Source organism: Benincasa hispida, chromosome 6 (genome assembly GCF_027475165.1).
Source record: "Benincasa hispida cultivar pf3 chromosome 6, pf3_genome.v1.1, whole genome shotgun sequence".
NCBI lineage: Eukaryota > Viridiplantae > Streptophyta > Magnoliopsida > Cucurbitales > Cucurbitaceae > Benincasa > Benincasa hispida.
Window position 1 is genome coordinate 18,364,577 of NC_143483.1, and position 16,718 is coordinate 18,381,294.

General features: G+C 36.9%; 1 pseudogene; it reads right to left on the bottom strand.

The window, feature by feature from the left end:
- Positions 1-4,088: 4,088 nt before the first annotated feature.
- LOC120079132 (uncharacterized) lies at positions 4,089-6,183 on the bottom strand (annotated as a pseudogene).
- Between the last annotated feature and the right edge of the window lie 10,535 nt (positions 6,184-16,718).

Sequence of the window (16,718 nt, forward strand, 5' to 3'; positions counted from 1 at the left end):
GTATGTATCCCATAGTTGAGTCTTAATTCACACACTCTTTTCCTTCCCTTGCCTGTCTATATAAATACAACACACTTTCACTTTGAATTAATTTCAATAGGAAAAACCAAAATCCAAGCATTTAGGAGGAAACAAAGCATTGTTATTCAGCCTCCAATTGAAGTGTTTGGGGGAACTCTAGAAGATACTTTTGGTTCTATATACTCATTTCATCCATTACAAAGGGTTCTGTGGAAACCCTAGTTTTTGTTTTGTTTCTCTAAATTCTAAACGTTTGAATGAGTAAAACTAGGTGGAAAGGGGTCTATCCTATTTGCTTTGATTGTGTCAATTCAAGATCAACCTAACTCTTTTCAAATGGTAAGAATTCCTCTTCTACGCTTAACTACAAAATTTTCATGGATAATATCATAAAACAACGTGCAATTTATTGACTTATACTTTTGTACTACAACTATAAAGTTTTTGTTTTTCTAAAAAGAATTCTTAGCCATGCTATTTTCTACTTCAATTGTGGTGGCGTGTTTCTAGTTTGAATTGTTTTAGGGTTACTTAAATTGCAAATTTAGTTTCTATAATTTCAAATAAATTACAATTTAAATTCTATAATTTGATAAAATCCACATAAATAGATTTTATTTACTATTTATGATAACTTTTATCAAATTTATTAGGATTTATAAATTCACGAGTTCTTAATTCTAATTTTTAAAGTCATAAAGATTAAATTCTATCTTTCTTCAAAACTATAGGGACAAAATTTACAATTTAATATGGTTTAGTGTTTTTAAAATTATAATTACAATGAATGTAGTATGATAAGTGGAGAATAAGATATTCAAACATCCAATTGGAGAAAGAAGTTAGCCAATCAACCCCTAACTATACTCAGTTCAACAAATTTTAAATAAATATTGAACTCCAACTGATTGTGAATCACTTTTATTTGCACTTAGATTTTATCATCCCCAAAGTTAGTAAAACAAAAATCCTTATCATATATATTTTGTTATGCCCTTTATAATCATTTGGTTTTTGTTTTTAGAATTTGGTTAAGAATTCAACAATTGTACCAAACAAATATTTAAATTATGGTAAAAAAGGGGAAGGAAATAAGTTTAATTTTCAAAAATAAAAAATAAAAAATAAAATAATTACCAAAGAAGACCTAATGTTTGGAGTTTTGAATATATAAAAAAGGAAGAAAATTAGGGAATTAGAAACCCTAGATTATCTCAATCACGAGGCCAGCACTACAACTTGTGAGGTCATCATCTCTTTCTCTTAGGAAACCTGAGCAACCACCGCCTTCTCAGGTGAGGGAAGATTCATGGCAACCACATGTTAAGCAGCGAAGTCTTAAGGACCTCATTTTTCCAAATCACCAGCACTACAACATAGGTTTTAAGGACCTCATTTTGTCCAAATCACTAGCAAAGTCAGCATCCACAGATCCCTAAAGCTCTAAAGTTGGTTCAGTTGATCTTTGGTAGACTAATCTTGAGTTTTTAGACCAAACCAAAAGCCTTAGGACCCATTTAGTAGTCTCCCATTGTCTCTTACTAGGATTAAACATATATATACTAACTAAGCTAATGAATATGAGAGATCAGGTCTGGTAGAAATCATTAAATACATTACGCTTCTGACTGCTTGACTACAGGGTATGACAGTCGTCTGTTTCTGATGTTCTTGGTACGAATCTTTAGGAGAGTTAGCTGAGGAAAGTTTAAAGTGCTGTGCAATACGTAATCTAGAGAATTTGAGGTTATCAAGGCTAGGAGGATGATTAGTTCTCTTTATCCTCAGGGGTAAGCAACTCTAAGGATATGTGAGTGCACCTTTTCAAGGTATACACTATATAGGTTGTAGCTTCTACCCAATAATTTTTTTCCTAGGTTAGCATCAGAGAGCAACTCTTTCCATTATGGTCCTATTTAACCTATCAGCAATACCATCTTGTTGAGGTGTATACCTCCCTTTCACTAGAAGAAATTTGGGTTTTAATGTCGATTTTAAACCGACATTAAAGGGCAACCGACATTAAAGATAGTGTTATTAAAGCCCTTTAATGTCGGTTTTAAACCGACATTAAAGAGCTTCAATGACACAGCCTTCAATGTCGGTTGCAACTGACATTGAAGCCTTTTTTTTTTAAAAAAAAAAAAAGAAATTAACCGACATTGAAGCCAGAATCTGTCCATTTTATAAATTATTGTCCGTTTTTTAAAGTTCCCTTGCCAAATTCATTTTTTTTTTTGGTAAAAAAGTATAACATGACACATCATCATCGAATGCTATAGCTATGACATATTATTCATGTATGGATTATAAATCTATTACATTTAATCTGCAAATTCTACTATAGAATTATAATTTAAAAGGCGTACAATAATTCAGGCCTTGAAAACACAAATTACAAATAATACAAAGAATATGATTTTACAAGGGAAACAGAATCTTCCGTGTAAGTTTCATTAGCCAAAGCTTTATCTACTATGAGTTTCACAACTCGAGGCCGTGCCTTTCCGAGTTCGTTGGAGACTCTTACACTGGAAACAGAAAACAGAAAACACATATGTGCAGTATAAGAAATGAAACTAAAAGATTAAAAAATGAACTAACAATTCATGTTTGTGCTTGCTCATTGTTACACTCTGCCTAAAATGAATCCTCTCTGAGATTTTGATAGGTGAATACTATGAAAGATTAGAGCTTTCTATATGGAGAAATACTTTGGCCAAACAACATTTCATTTCAGACTAGAATCATGTATGAGTTCTCATCGATTTCGAGATGTACAGAAGAAAATATAAAAGATCAAAAGATGTAAAATTTCATTACATCATGGAGACATTGATTCCAATGAAAATGATATTTTCCCATCCATCCAAGTTCATGCTGAAACAAAAACAAAAAACAGCAAAGAAACAAGCCAAAGAAACTTCAAATCCATGAAAAAGCAAGAACAAAAGAACAAAAATCCATTGATAAAGAACACCCAAGGACATACTAAATGGAAAGTGAATCAACAGAAATGACAGCATTTGGAAGATGACCAGCAAGAATAATGATACTACTCATGTACCAAATCTCCAAGCAAAACATAATAGCAGATGAAAATAAGAGCTTAACAAATCCCCACAAATCTTTGAAAGCCAACCAAGAGAATCCTTGTCAAGCATCTCTACACCAAACCATCACATAAATGACTTGAGCAATGGAAATTCCCCAACCAGAGATGTTCAAGGCCAAACCATATCATCAGGGAAGATTGATTCTATCATCAGAGAAGATTGATTCTAAAAAGTAAAGACTCGCAAATACCATTTTGTACAAGGCTTACAGGGGCAAACATGTGTCCACGTTGACCAGAAAGTCTTTAACCATCTCACAGAATACCAGCCAACCTTTTTTCAAAGTTAGTTCTTGAAGATTTAGAGAGAATCTGACTAAGACCATTAACGCATAAGGAACTTATATATGAAATCATGTTAAATAATCATATAAAAATTAGAAACTTGGGATTGTATTTTTCTAGATATTCCTTCCCTTTGGAAGCTTTGAACGTGGGAGCTTGAAAATGTATCATGTTTATCAAATACGATCAAACAACAAACAGGTTTATTATTATTACAATTATGAATAAAAAATAAATAAAACAAAAAATATAAACGATTGAACACAAAGGATATTCTAAAAAATAACTTACATCCAGTTAGTTGCCATAGATGAATATGAAATGAAGGGCAAGTTCAAGGACACTAGCACTCAAATGAGAAATGACAAAATACTATGGCATTTTTTATGTAAAAATTTAATACGAAACGAAGCATTCAATGCTTGTAAAATCATTACATTTTAAGCACAAGATAAGTATAATATAATGCTTAAGAATACTTTTAAATAACAAAGTGACTGCAACTTGAACAGAAGTAAAGGTTGCTGACTAGAGCACATTTTCCAGGAAAAAGGTTTGAAATCAATAGAAGTCAAAATGTGAGAAGAAGATGGAAACAGAGTAAAATGTGATTAGAATCCAGAAGTTTAGAAATACTCACACTGCAAATGACTGCTGTTTATGGGGCTCAGGCTTCCAAAACCAGGGGTCTTGCTAAAAGAATTATGTTCCACAGGACTGCCAATATGTGACCAGTTACCTACCATAGAAGTGGTTCTAATGTTAATGAGTAATCAAAATAGATGATGCAGAGACGAAATTCTGTCCAAGGGTTGAGATGTTGTAGGCAATCATAGATTCATAAATATAATCGGGATTCAATAAAAGCTGTACAAGATGATCACCTGGAGGTGAGTTGGTCACTGGCGAACCAACCTAATGACGAAAAGTTCGAGCGTCATCTTGTTCCAGCTCTTGACTTAGTTGCTGCATTAAACTATATGAATGATAAGAACATGTCAGTTTATAAGCAAACATGACATTACATAAAACACATACAAATGCCAAAAGATATAGACTACTAAAATAATCAATGGAAACGATAATAAGTATATGATGATGTGCTTTCATCATGATATAATGCACATCATCATATATTTATTATCTTGTGTAAGCCTATAAAAAATCTAGCTCAGATATGTGTGTACAAAAGTGATTGGCCTAAGGAGCATACTTCCTACGTGCCCCTCCAGGACTGCTTGGTTCAAGCTTATTCGCTTGCCTGCTATATCACTCCTATTTAATGACCTTAGAGCAGCCTCTGCTGCTCGAACGTCATAAAATTCTATGAACTTATGATGCCGCTTGTGTGATGTCTCACTGATCTCAGTTTGAGGAAGGGAAGTTATACTTTTAGAAACTTAATTACAGATATCTGTATTAGGATTCCAGAAAAATCCTATTTCACATGCATCCTTCACTAGAAGAAATTCGACCTTTAATGTCGGTTTTAAACCCGCTTTAATGTCGGTTGACAACCGACATTAAAGGTAGTGTTATTAAAGGTCTTTAATGTCGGTTTTAAACCGACATTAAAGCTTGTTTTCTTTAATTCTTAACCGATATTGAAGCTTGTTTTCTTTAATTCTTAACCGACATTAAAGCCTGTTTTTCTTTTAATTCCGTTGCCGAATAAATTTTTTTGGTCAAATAAGTTAAAAACGACATTATATGTCTCGTGTTGGGTCAGGAAATGTCCGTCATTATTTTATATTAAATAGTATAAAAAAAATTGCATGGCGAGCCCATCAACAAAACCAAAAATTTACCTTGAACCTGTTCAAAGAAACACACTCTCAAAAACATTTCACAACCACTTGTTCTCAACAGAACTATCAAAATTCCCAAAAAATAAATATTCAAGAACACATACATCAATAAACAAATTTAGCTCACAATAGCATCAACACCCCAATAAAGTATGAAAATTCCATTGATCAAAATATGTCCATGAATATAGAGTTAGGGGCTACCACTAACCCCTTTTTGAACGAAACAAATACATCAGTAGTGATGGTTCCAATAAAAAAATGGTTTTAACATGATGACAAAGGAACAAGGTCAGAATAAACAAAAACTTTCAAACGACCAACGACCTAGAACTTCAGGAAGATATTCACTTCCTCAGCTTGAGACATTCAATTACCTGATTAAGCATCCACTTGAAGCCAACCGCTGCAGAACAATGGTTCTTAGAAGCACTACTGAGCCAATCCAAATTGTAAATCCTATCCAGAGTCTGTAAGATAGTGGTAATATTTTTTCGCCGGTCCAAAACAGAAAACACCTCTCCATTAGAGCTTACATTAACACGACTGTTCAGAAGACTCTCAAACCATCCACTTCCTTACCTCTTCACCAAAACAATAGCAAAGAATCTTACTGGATTGTTGAAGCATTCGGCCCTGAAGAACACAAGCAAGTATTTAGTCGACTTAAACTTTCAAAATCATGAGTAGAAGCATAAATTTCAACTACCTGCTAAAAGTTTTGGGTTTTGGATAATGCACACGAGGAACTTCTGTTAGTATAATACTTAGCTCTGGACAGTCGACGGAGATTTGAACCCTCAGGAATCTGGCCTTGGTATGAGTATTTAACTGATTCACACAGATTGAGCATATATAAACTCTACAGACCATCGCAAACATCAAAACTGCCATTCTCAATAACAGAGGAGATTTCTTGGGAGGTTTTAGAATCAGAGTATCCTGAGAAACCATGAAAAAGGAAAAGAATATAGGTTATTGTCTCAATATAATTACTCTAGTATATCCAATTGATGAAATTTTCACACAAATGTTGAGGAAAATCAAGAATTAAATACAGAAAACCAGGAACATTATGATATAAAGTAATGAATAACCCATAGCAGTGAAGCTCATCTACATCTACAGTTTGGTGGAAACACTTCCATGTGAAAATAAATTCTACAGCAATAATTTTGAAAACAAACGCCAAATGAAAAACAATTAATAGAATGATAATATCAAAGGACGGGTGTAGTTTTCAAGCAATATCAATGTCAAAAAAATAATATTCACCCATCTATCCAACCTGCAACGATTACCTCTTCCCAGCACAAAGCATATAGTTTTTATCGTTCCATGGCAAAAAGTTAGTCATCTTTACACAAATCGGCCAACAAAACTTGTCCATTGGGTCCGAATTACGTCGATCTCTCCTTGCGTATATGCATCTTTTGTATTGAACTACAAAAGGGAAAAGAAAAAAGATAAACCCAACATAAGTTTACGTGTATTTATTAAATTAAAGCTAGCACTATATAAAAAATAAATAATTTACGTATGAGCTAGTAATGGGAGTAGTAGGATTATGCACTATTTCGTGTATATACTTTTGCACATAGTACCTGCATCCTACAAAATCTAATTGACGAGGGCACTGCATATAAACTTGAAAACAATTGTTAAATTGTTATAAAGAAGTCGAATGAACATAAACTTTATAACAATTGTTAAATCTACCTTTACAGGTTTCCATTTTGGAGAAGACCGATAGTGTTCTTCTTGAAGCCACTTTCTACTTTTATTTTTACCAGAATTGAGCTTAGACAAAATATCCATATGTTGCCTATTATAAATGACAAAATTAGTAGATTATTGAATAATCAAGTAACCTAAAACAAGAATAAGATGAAGATCTACATACTCGACGTAAGGAAGCACATCATTTACATTTTGAAGGACATAAAGATGAGCTTGATCCAACTCATCCTTACTCCATCTGATATATTTCAAAAATTTACAATTTTACCCATAAAGTTTCAATTTAGTTTCTAGGTTTCAAGATTCATTTGTACTTTTAACCTCTTCATTAAACACTTATTTTCCGTCATTGATGTTAACATCTATTAATTAGTTTTGAATAGTTATGAAGTGAAAATTTAATATTAAGTTTAATAGTGAAAAAAATTAGTGAAAACTAATTAATTATAATTCTTTTATAGCTTGATCTCGCTCATGAGGAGAATCTCGCTCGTGAGGAGAATCTTGCTCATGAGGATCTCGCTCATGAGGAGAATCTCACTAGTAGGGCTATCTTACAATACTCTGGCTCTCCAAAATTTATTCCATTTAGGTTCAGATTCATATTCCATTCAAATTGAAATTAAATTCAAATGTTATGCCAAATTCCAGTCTAAAGTTTAAGGAGATTCTAATTCAAATTTTATCCTAAATTCGAGCCAGCCAAATTGGGTGGTGAGATAGATGTCAAATTCGTCCCAAATTATGATTTGGCCATATCTCAAATTTTATCAAAATTCAAATGGTTAACTTTGATATCAAATTACGAATAAAATGTCAAGTTAAAATTCGGTTATATTCCAAATTTTATCCCAAATTTGAACTTATGTACCGAATTCATAGTTTGACTAACACATCAGTTGAGGTCAAATTCAAGAACAAATATATTTGAATTCCGATCACAACATCATTTTTTTCTTTTTTTTTTTTTTTTGTTAGATTCACCCACCCGTAAGCGTGCATAAATCTCGAAAGGGGGCATTAGAAGTTGACACATGTCCTGAATTGAATTGAAGATAAGTTTCGATGACGTAATTGGCCCAATTTGATATTATCATTTGGGTTTAAAGTTCAAACTACAAAACAAGTTGAATTGGACCCAAATTTCAGATCAGGCCCAAAACTAACTAATTGAGCCCAGGGGCCAGGCCCATGGATCAACCAAGCCCACGGAGCCCGCCTGAGAACTCTATAAATAGAGAAGTTCTCTTCATTTATAAAAAAAGCATTCTTTTCTACATCCAGAGGACCCTTGAAGACACAAAGACTCTTCCAAGACTTCTACTCCAAGCTTTCAAGTCTTCTACTTCAAGCTTCTAAGACTTCTACTTCAAGAACGTTTGACGCTTTTCTACTTTAAGTCAAGCACATTCACCCAACTGAGAGAGAATCAGAGAATCAAGTACTAGAGATCGAACCACGTCGCATCAAATCAACTTCAACATCAACATCAACTGAAGTTTTAACTCTACGAAACACGTTTCTCCGGAAACCTCGTGTGAACAATGGCAATTTTCTCTGACTTCTTGGAAAAGACCGTTGAAGGTTTCATGGATGATTTTTCAATCATTGGAGACTCATTCCAATCATGCTTAGATAACTTGGAGGTCGTCCTCGCTCGATGCGAGAAAACAAATCTTGTGCTGAATTAGGAAATATGTCACTTGATGGTGACTGAAGGAATTGTTTTGGGCCACAAAGTATCTAAAGCTGGGTTGGAAGTTGATGAAGCCAAGATAGATGTCATAGCTAAACTTCCACCACCATTGATGTAAAAGCTCTAAGAAGTTTTCTAGGACATGCTGGCTTCTACCAAAGGTTCGTTAAAGAATTTTCTCAAATTGCGCGACCTCTGAGTGCATTATTAAAAGCGAACCAGCCCTACGATTTCAATGACGACTATTGTGATGCGTTTGAAACACTAAAATATGCATTGACTACAGCTCCAGTACTAATAGCACAGGATTGGACGCAACGTTTTATTCTCTCATGTGCGATGCAAGTGATGTTGCAGTAGGTACAATGTTAGGGCAGAACAAAAGAAATTTGATACACCCCATCTCTTATGTGTCCAAGACACTTAATGACTCTCAGGAACACTACACAACCACGGAAAAAGAAATGTTGGTTGTAATGTTTGGCATCGAGATGTTTAGATCTTATTTAGTTGGGGCGTCAACAACAATCTATACAGATCACTCAGTCATAAAGTTCCTGATGAGTAAAAAGGATGCGAAACCAAAATTAATTAGATAGGTGCTACTATTGCAGGAATTTGACATAGATATTCAGGAAAGAAAGGGGACTGAGAATCAGATGGCTGAACACCTGTCCAGATTAGAAAATCAGGAAATGCAAGGCCAAGAAAATGAAATCAAAGATTCATTTCCTGATGAAAGTTTGTTCAGAGTTGAAGGCAGGGAACCTTGGTACGTAGACATAGTTGATTACTTAACTTCCAAGCAATTCCTTGAAAACTTCAACTCTCAGCAAAAGAAACGGTTAGTACACGACATCAAATTTTATTTTTGGGACGAACAGTTTCTATATAAACAAGGCCCCGACTCCATCATGCGTCGATGTGTTCTGGAGGAAGAGACATGACGCATCCTAGCTGAGTGTCATGACTCTCCTTACGGAGGGTATTTTGGTGGGCAAAGAACTGCTGCGAAGATTCTTCAAAGTGGATACTTTTGGCCCACCCTCTTCAAAGACGCAAGGGAGTATGTTCGCAAATGTGATCCTTGCCAACGCACCGAAAATATCTCATTAAGGGACGCAATACCTTGAACAATATTCTGGAAGTTGAATTATTTGATGTTTGGGGCATTGATTTTATGGGACCTTTTCCCCTGTCCTGCGGTCAACAATATACCCTGCTTACAGTAGATTACGTATCAAAGTGGGTGGAAGCAGTAGCTTGTGTTAGAAATTATGCATCGACTGTCTCTAAGTTTCTTACCAGGAACATCTTCACACGCTTTGGAACGCCAAAAGCCCTAATAAGTGACGAAGGTACGCATTTTATTAGTCACATCATTTCTAAACTACTTTCCAAATATAATGTTAGGCACAAGACCGCTATTGCATACCACCCACAAACGAACAGTCAAGCTGAGGTATCAAATCGAAAATAAAATCTATACTTGAAAAAGTTATCAACGCATCACAGAAAGACTAGGCACAGAGGCTGGATGAAGGACTCTAGGCCTACAGGACTGCCTACAAGACCCCCATAGGTATGTCTCCATACTCTCTAGTATTTGAAAATTCTTGTCACTTACCCTAGAGTTGGAGCACAAAGTTTTTTGGGCAGTAAAGAAGCTAAATTTAAACTTGGATGCTGCGGGTGATCAACGCAAACTTCAGCTCAATAAGCTTGAGGAGTGGTGGTCGAAGGCATACGAGAACAACAAGCTCTACAAAAAGAAGAAAAAACGTTGGCACGACCAACACATTAGTAAGAAGGAGTTTGTTGTTGGCCAAAAAGTTTTATTATTCAATTCATGATTGCATTTGTTCCCAGGAAAATTAAAGTCAAGGTGGTCAGGACCATTCATTATCAAATCAATCTTTCCCCATGGAGCAATAGGATTAATGTGGGAAGATGGCACAAATGCGTTCAAAGTAAATGGGCAAAGAGTGAAGCCTTATTTTGAAGGTGGCATAGAACGACAAAAGTCATCTCTCGTATTACGTGAAGCCAACTGAGGCTTGCGTCGAAGCACACCTACATTCACATCGACACATATTCTAGGGACGCTTCCTCTTTCTTCATTCCTTTTGCATTGTGTATTTTATCGTTGCATTTGAGTTTACTTTATTTGTTTGTCTTTTTGTTTTAAGATTGATTGTTCATTGTTATTGCCTTCATAGTTAGAGACTTACTTATTTTAAATAAAAAAAAAATAAATAAAAGTTGTGTATAATCAGGATGGGAATAAACGGACGCGTTAGACTTAAGTCTAACGCATGGCCCAAGTTGAAAGGATGGGTCTCGAAAATGCAAAACACTCGAGTGCTTAGAAGCCCAAGACAGGTCCCTTCGACTCACATTAAATGTGGACGTCAAGCGCCGCCTGACATCACCTCACTAGAAGAAATTTGGGCTTTAATGTCGATTTTAAACCGACATTAAAGGGCTTTAATGTCGGTTGCAATCGACATTAAAAGTCTTTAGTGATTAAAACCTGTTGGTTGTAACCGACATTAAAAGCATAACGTCATTAAAAGCAAAAGAAAATGAGATGTCACTAGCACATCACTAGGTTCTTCTTTTTCCCAAAAAAAAAAATAAATAAACAAAATAAATGTACACACACAAAGATGAAGACAGTAATAATAAAAAGAAAAGTAAAAAAAAGAAAAGAAAAAGAAAAGAAAAGATACTGATGGATCCTGCCTAGTACTGGCAAAGGGCTAGCTTCCACCATCACTACTTCCAATAATTCCTAAGTTTTGCTTGTATACTGATGGATCCAAACCTTTTTATCTTAGCCATGACTCAAAAGCTAAGAACTTCCACTTGGCACCAAGATTACGGTACGGAATAAATCCTATTAAGGAGCCAAATGATACCTTCACAAATCAAAGTAAGAAGAAGTAACGCCAAAAAGAAATAAGTTAACTTGAGTCAAAAGCTAAGAACTTCCACTTGGCAGTAAGATTACGGTATGGAATAAATCCTATTAAGGAGCCAAATGATACCTTCACAAATCAAAGTAAAAAGAAGTAATGCCAAAAAGAAATAAGTTAACTTCAAATACAAGCAGGACAAAGCACATGAACTGACTATAATATACTTACAACAAAACCTCGAGTACTCGAGCTTATTACTTCCCTATCGGCTCTGTCTCCTGACTTCGCCAGATACTCTGTATTAGTCCAATCAACAAGTTTGTGTTCCTGTAGATTTATCAAACACCTGTGACTTAAAGACTGGTGATTGAAATAAATAAGTTAAGTAAACAGTAGTATGCACAGCCTGACCTCCAAAGCAGGGACAACAGAGAAGTTCTCTATCTCAACAACACCATTGACGCCCGTTTCAGGGGTGCAGGCCTCTTCTCTACTGAGTTTTATTGTCTCCTTAGAAGAATGATTTACACTGTTAACAATGCCATTCAACCAAAGTTATTTCGGTATAAAATGAAACAGGATATTACAGGTCATAAGACTGCAATTGCTACCTTCTTGGTTTACCCAATAATGTAGCTTTTTGGACACCTTCATTGTTGAATCCAAAATATCACTGAATGGTTCGCTCAACACTATTGAGTCCTTCACATAATCTATATCACTTGGCAGATGACCAAATACAAAATTACATTTTCATAATTTTAACAAAAAAAACGTGTTTAACTTTAAATAAAGGGTCACAGAAGTTTCTGGATCAATATTAAACTGCATACCTTGAAACAGGACAATAATGGTGTCGAAGACTATCAATTTCCCAAAGTGAACTTCCTGTACCAATAATTCTTGTTAACAAGGATCAATCACCAAATATTAAACCACCACACAATATGCGAGTGGAGGTATGAGCGAGAGCGAGAGGGGACTTTATGTGCGAGAGCGAGAGTGGAGGTATGAGTAAGAGCAAGAGTAACGAGAGCTGCACTGCACTGCAGAGAGCGAGAGCGAGAGCTAGAGGACTTTGTGAGAAAGAGCGAGAGGGGAGGAATTTGGGCGAGGGCCGAGAGGGGAGGGACTTGGCCTTTATGAGCGAGAGCGAGAGGGATTTGGGCGAGAGGGGAGGGATTTGGGCAGAGATATATATGTGTGGTCTGCAGGATTGGAATATCTGAATATGGCACACTTTTGTAACATATTGTGCTGGAAAAAAATGTCAAAAGAATTACCAACCTTGGCCTTTCTGTTCTCTTGTGTTTCTTCTTTTTCTTCAGCTTGACACTTTCAAGAGAGATCAAACCTGAAAACAAATTATTAGGAGGAAAATCAATCTTGAACAGGCATTTTGAGTTTTTCAGTCTATGCCCCTTCAAGAAAAATGTTTTCAGGACCATATGTTTTCAAAATCCATGAACTATATTATGCAAGCTAAAACACGGGTCAATAAAGGAGTGAAAGATAATAAACTTCTCCCTAAAGGAAACAGAGAACAAAAATTCAAAACATCTAAGCCAAATTTAAAATAAACTGGATCAAATAGGCAAAGAGAAACTCTAGTTCTTTCTTCACCTGAAACTCATTTGAAACATGAAAATATACAACAACCACTTGGGGAAGGGGAGGGGGTTTAAGATGGTGGAAATAACAAACTACAGGTTAAACACAAAACATGTAACTGCTTAGTCAAAAAAGACTCCCCCACATGATTCAGCACACAAGATGATTTCATTTTTCTCTAGCCTATAACTTTATCTTCCTAATAAACAGCAACTGCTAGAACTTTAGAGATATCATGAAGTAAAAATGTGCTTCAGTGCACTGATACAAGCAAAAATGCCACAAGCAAAAATTCCACATTTCTGCCATTCATGGAATGATTGTAAAGACATAATCGAACTTGCAGATATTGATAATACTCTCAAATTTTAATACAGAACGACATACCAGTAAGCTGTCCAACACCTGAAATGTTAACTTATTATGAATCTGATGAGTCTGATCTCGTACTTTGTCATAAATTTCTCCTGGTTGGGCTTCGATGGAATGAATGGTCGATCTCTTAGAAGAAGACAACTAGATCTACTATGACTACGCGTGAAGAACGGCAAATCTTCTATGACAAATCTCCCACGACTAGATCTAAGGTGTGGCGAGGTCCAGTGAGTGAGGAGGTGGCGAGATGGTGTCGAGCTACACCGAGGGACGGGGCAAGGTCCAGGGAGCGAGGAGGTGGCTATCAGCTGATGGGGAAAATAAGGTTTAGAAAAGAAATGAAAAGAAAATTTGGGGGGGGGGGGGGAGGAATGGGATTTGTTTATTTATTTTTTTTAAAAAAAGAAAAGTGGATCTTTAATGTCAGTTTTAAACCGACATTAAAGGTATACCTACAATGTCGGTTTAAAACCGATATTAAAGATCCACTTTTTGAAAAAAAAAAAACAAAACCGACATTATACATTCAGTTTCACTTTTTCCAATCGACATTAAAGCCCAAAATTCTTGTAGTGTCTCTCTCTCTCCTCCAAACCTATATAACTCGAAACCCTTCATTTTTTTCTTCTTCCATCGCTTTCAAGCACTCTGTAAAAGAAAAGAAAAAAAACCCTAGCGCCCTCACCTTCGTTGTCGCTCGAATCATTGCATTTTTTTGGTCACTCTTCGACAACGATGTCTTCAGCGTCCGATAGCCAGAATCAATCAATGAGCTTTGGAGACGTGTCACCGGTAAGCTCTTCCTCTTCCTCGTCTATTTCAACATCTTCTCCTCCAAGCCCTCGCCAAACTTCAAAAACCACCGTCCCAACCAAACCTTTGCACGGCGGGCCATCCTATATCTCCCAGTGACCGTCTCAATCGAAACCCACCAAAGCCACAACAAACCCTTCTTCTAAACCCACCCAATAGCCCAAAACCATCCCAAAACCAAAACCTAAAACCCCCTCAAAACCAAGGCAGCAACGTCCCTCGTCATCCACGGCTGCCAAGAAACCCTACACCAAGCTCGCCCCACAACCATTCATTCCGAATATCATTCCGGTGGGTACGACACATGACCCCATCCCAACCTACCTCCATAACGCACTATCGCCGACAGTGCGTCCACCTCCTCCACTGTCCATACAACCCTTGGTCACCTCTTACCCAATTGAAGTATACACATCTAGCCAACCACCACGTTCACCCATCATCATCTCATCCCCTGGGTCGCCGCATACCCCATCCGGCACCCCACCATTCACTCCACCAAGGCCCAGCTCTGATAGACCTGCGTCAGAGCGAAACCTCGAAGAACTAGCAGAATTGGCTCGAAGGGACGAGCAAGAAGTGTTCGGAGCAATCATGGCAAGTCTGAATCAAGGCCAAAAAGAAGAACAAGTGATGTGTTCTGACCCACTCAACGCATCACTTGAAATGGATGAAGTGGAGTGTTATGCAATGATGCTCGAAGCTGAGTTAGAAGAAAAAGATGAAGAAAGGGAAGTTGGCTCAGACGCGTCACAATCTCACCAAACTGACACGAATGAAGGGCCATCAAAAGCAAAAAAAAGTGATGAAAAAGTGAAAATTAATTTTGGAGGAGGAAGAAGAAGAGTAGTTTGCATCCGGTCCTGAGGATGCAACGCGTGGGAACTGCTCAAGGCATAACACACTAGAAAAGGAATTGAAACATTATCATCTCGCAAGGCAGGGGCGAAGGAAGTCAAATCTCCAAAGGGAATTGGAAAATGAATAAAGAGAGCTGGCGCGGGAAGCCAAGGCACATGAGGCGGGCAAGTGCAAGGTAACCGACGCATTACCTAAAAAGACCACAAGAAGAAAGCACCAGTTTAGTGATATTCTTGCAGAGAAAGGCTTCTTTCCCGAACGCAACCTATTGCCAGCATACATAACTGAAACCATGGAAGCAATGGGTTGGGGTCAGCTATGGGTTGGGCATACAAGAATTTGGCCCAACCCTTTTCGCCAGTTTTACAGTAGTTAGTTCAACATGGAGAAAAGTACAGCATTTGTTGATGGGATATTGGTGCGCTTCTCAGCTGATAAGATTAACAGAGTGTTCAATATCATGAGTAATCTGGACGCAAAAGGCAACCGCATCTTGGAACAACAAACGCCGAGCCAAGTAGAAGATGCGTTAAGAGTGGTAGCCAAGCCTGGAAGCAAATGGCAAACGTGAAGAAATGGAGGAAAGATGTTAGCTTCTAGGAACTTAAAGCCAGACACGAATTTATGGTATTATCTGATTAAGAAAAGCATCATTCCTACAACACATGATGAGACATTGTCAAAAGAATGCGTCCTGGCTACCTACTGTATCATCTAGTGCATCCCTTTAGATGTAAGGAGAATGATAAGGGATCAGATCAAAGCCATCAAAACCAAACCACGAGGAAAACTTTATTTTCCTTGGCTAATTTACGCATTGTGTGAATACGGGGGCATCCCTATGGGGGATGATTATGAGGAGATCGACGGTTTGATGGACATCAAAATAATCAGGTCTTTGCTTTGCGGTTCGCCACATTAGCCTGCCCTACCTCACAAAGAAGTGGCAGCCAGACCTCGATCATCCAAATGTGCCCCCAAAAAAAGACACGTCCGGATAATTGAACACAGCGATGAAGATTTAGAGAATGAAGATTACGAAGCAGAGCTTGCACTTACGGATGAAGAAGCGCAGCCAAACCTAAACCTCACTCTCCAAAACTCACCAGTGGCCCCATAAGAAGGGAGTCTTGATCCAACGCACCAAGAACCTACCGATGTAGATCAAGACATCCCTTGTCCCCTTCCTTCGCCCTCACCAATTCCAATTCCCACTTTTGTGCCTCCTTCAGTCATTTTTGAACCAACTAGGTTAGGTTGAGTAACGCAGGAAATTTTGAAGACCAAGTTGAAAGAAGTGAAGAACCAGCACTGCCACAACGTAGAATTGACATTGAGGAGTTGAAAACTTTCAATAGTGATCAACTCAGACCATTGGTCGCATCCATTGAAGGTCTTCAACAACAAAACAGGGTTCTAAGAGATTACTTAAGGCAACAAACAAGAAGAATGCAAGACTAATTTGTTTATAC